General features: G+C 36.7%; 1 protein-coding gene across 1 annotated transcript in view; it reads left to right on the forward strand.

The window, feature by feature from the left end:
* ZNF804A (zinc finger protein 804A) overlaps positions 1-3,904 on the forward strand; it is a 469,844-nt gene that overhangs the window by 410,426 nt on the left and 55,514 nt on the right. The gene's annotated exons all lie outside the window — the stretch shown is intronic.

Below are 3,904 nucleotides of genomic sequence, written 5' to 3' on the forward strand. Positions count from 1 at the left end.
TAACCACTATACTACCAGAGCTCCTTTGCCTTTAACTTAAAGCCATGCTCTATCTATCCTCTCATCTGGTCTATGGACAACTCAGTTATTTTCATTTTAAGATATTTGTCACACTGATATAATCAACAGATAGAAAAAGGAATGATTGCTTTATTGCTGGTGACCCTCAAACACCTTGAGTTTTGCTTTAGTACCATCAATGTTGCTGAAATACCTTCCAAAAGACTCTGAAGTAACTCCAACCAGCAGATCATGATACGGTACCTTGTAACTTGTTTGTTTTGCCATAGAGGAGAGGATGTCAAGGCTAGGGCAGATTTTTTGGAAGTTGTTTTTCCTGCAGGGACACATTTTTTTTTTTTTCACAAATTTAAACATTTCCTCATAAACTTGACTGCTATTCATCAATCTGATAGTGAAGAAAGAAATTGCCTTTTCAAATTTGTGTATATTCATCTTCAAAAATATTACAATGCATATTAAAAAATAAGAGATTACGTAAGGCAATGAACAATTCAATTCACTTAAAATATCTTCCCTGGAATTTTGCTTGTGTTTTGCAATTCAATCTAATTGTATTACTTTTTTAATGAGAATTTTGAGGATAGAACAAAGAGAAACACAGTTTCTTCCTACAGAGCCCTTACCACCCACACACTTGTACATACACACACATGCCCATATATCATAATCTCCCAGTTTTGGCATTCCCTATTTAAAGCCATGATTTGAATAGAATTAAATTGAGGGTATTGTCAATTCTTGAGTTTGAGCCAGATTCTGGATAAAAGAATCAGTTCTATCTAAACTCATTCAGTTTTTATAAACTTTCATGAATGACGTTCAAGTCAACTTCCCTTTCATCTTAAATTATCTATCAGACTGATGGTTATGCATTGAATTATATTGATATTGAGGTTAGAGAAAAAGGAAAAGCTAGAACTGAGAGGAAAAACATCTGCCCTATGTTAGCTAAAAATAACATGTAAAAAGAAATAGTGGTTTTTTGAAGGTAGAAAATTATGCTAAGTTGTAGATATTTTATTTTATGTTAATTAAGCATAATAAGTCAGTAAATGGTATTCTCTCTACACTTTTGTGTTTGTTTTCACTAAAGGTTTTTGTAAAATAAAACTGAAAATAACTAACAAAAACTATAAGGAAACTTGCAGGACTTTTGTTCCTTCTAGCATTATTGTTCCATTCTGTGATGTATTAGGTGTGGCATTGTGGGTTAATGTACTGGACTGCAAAGTCTATTTGAAACACAAGGTCAGCAGTTGAAACTCACCAACCACTCCTCAGAAACCCTGTAAAGGGTCACTATGATTTAGAACCAACTTGACAGTACTTAATAACAACAACAACATGACTGTAACTGGGGTACTGGTGTGGATTTGTACGATAAGCACTGGATGGCTAACTGCAAGGTTCATGGTTCAAACCAAAAATTGATTCTAAGAAACCGTATAGAGGGTCACTATGAGTCTGAACCAACTGAGTGGCATTAAACAACAATGGCTGTAATTATGAACCCATTTTGAGATGAGTTATTAATGAGGCAGGATTAAGGTGGGACTAAGGTGTGGACATTGTAGGATAAGCACTGAAACACAAGGTGCGTTTGAAGAACAAGTTCGGAAGTTCAAATCCACTGGCTGCTCCTCAGAAACCCCATATAGGGTAACTATAAGTTGGAAATGACTCGATGGCACTTAAAAAAACAACAAGATAAAAGTGAAACACAATGGCTCTGCAGTAAACTGTAAGCCATAAGATTATCAGATTGAGTCCATCACCCACTCTGGAGAAAAAAGACAAGGCTTTCTGGTCTCACAAAGATGCACAGCCTCAAAACCTTATACAGGCTTGCTATGAGTTGAAACTACCTCAGTGGCACTCAGCAGCAATAAGTAAGGTGGAATTGTTATTACATGCCGTTGAGTTGGTTCCGACTCATAGCAACCCTGTATAGGGTTTCTGAGGAGCAACGGGTAGTTTGAACTGTCGTCCTTGCTCTTCAAACCCACCTTGTGTTCCAGAGCTGATCCTACAGCATCAAACCAGGACCCCAAGTTATAACTTCTGGCAATATTGGTTATGTGCTGTGGAGTTGGTTCTGACTCATAGTGACCCTGGACAAGGTTTCTGAAGCTATAAATCTTTATAGGAGCAGAAATCCTTAGATTTCTCCCGTTGAACGGTTGGTAGTTTTGAACTGCTGACCTTGAGGTTAGCAGCCCTGCTAGGAACCACTACACGATCAGAGCTCCTTCAGGTGAAACTAAAGAATAAGAATTAAGGTGGAGCTAAGGAGTAAAGACTGAGGGCAAGATGGCTCTGAAAAATAAGCACTGACCTGTAAACCGCAAAATAAGCACTGACCTATAAACTACCTGGTATGAGCTCACCAGTCACTCTTTGAGAGAATGATGAGACTTTCTGCCTCTTGGAAAGATTTACAGCCTCTGAAACCCTATACAGGGTCACTATGAGTCAGAATTGATTCAATGGCACTAAAAACAGCAGGAAGTAAAGATTAGGGTGAGTTAAGGATTAAGGATTGATCTGAAATGGATCAACTATGAAATCAAAATGCATTGATAATTATTAGTGGTTGGATATGAAAGTTAGAAACAAACAGCAAGTATCAGTAGTTGGAAAACATGATCCTAGTAACAGAAAAATTCTAAAGACTACATTATAGAATTTTGTAAGATCAACAACATATTAATTGCAAATGTCTATTTTAAACAATATAAGGTAACTATCCACATGGACCTCATCAGGTGAAATATGCATGAACCAAATTGACTGCATCTGTGGAAGGCATAGTGGAGAATCTCAATACCATCAGCCAAAGCAAGTCTAAAGGCAGACTGTGGAACAGACCATCATTTGCTCATATGTAAGTTCAGGCTGAAGATGAAGAATATTAACACAACTGCACAAGAGCCAAAATATAACCTTAATATATCTCACTTGTACTTAGAAACCATATCGAGAAGAGATTTGATGCATTAGACACTAATGACCAAAGACAAGAATAGTTATAGGATGGCATCAAGAACACCATACAGGAAAAGGTCACTAAAAAGTCAGGAAAGAAAGAAAAGAAAAAAAGAGATGTCAGAAGAAACTCTGAAACTTTCTCTGGAGCATAGAAAAACTAAAGGAAATGAGGAAAATATGAGGAAGTACGAGGGCTTAACAGAATATTTCAAAGGGCATCTTGAGAAGACAAAGTCAAGTACTATCTTTATAGTATAATCTGTGAAGACTGGAAGTTAAAAAACAAAAGGAAAGAATATGCCCTGCATTTTCCAAGTGGAAAAGATTGAAGAATAAAATCAAGCTTTGACTTGCAATACTGAAGGTGTCTGTGGACAAAATGGAGTCCTGGTGTGGTCCTGTGGGTTAATACATACACTGGACTGCAAAGTCAGCTTGAACCACAAGGTTAGTGGTTCAAGTTCACCAGCTACTCTTTTGAAACACTATATAGGGGTGCTATGGGTTGGAAATGGCACTTAACAATAACATCATGGGCAAAATGTTGAATGATGCAGAAACATTAAAAGAAGATGGAAATAATACAGTCACTTACCAAAAGGAATGTTAGATGTTCAGCCATTTCAGGAGCTAACATATGAAAACAAAACACAACAACAACAAAAAAAAACTAATGGTACTGAAGGAAGAAGTTCAAGTTGCACTGAGGTATTTGTGAAAAACAAGACTCTATGAACTGATGGAATACAGATTGAAATATTTCAGCAATTTGGTGTGGCACTGGAAGTTCTTACTCATCTATGCCAAGAAAATTGAAAGAAATCCATATCTGTGGCCATTTCAAATAAAGGTGACACAAATGAATGCAGAAACCACCGAACAATGACATTAA

This window comes from Chrysochloris asiatica, unplaced genomic scaffold (assembly GCF_000296735.1).
Source record: "Chrysochloris asiatica unplaced genomic scaffold, ChrAsi1.0 scaffold00059, whole genome shotgun sequence".
NCBI lineage: Eukaryota > Metazoa > Chordata > Mammalia > Afrosoricida > Chrysochloridae > Chrysochloris > Chrysochloris asiatica.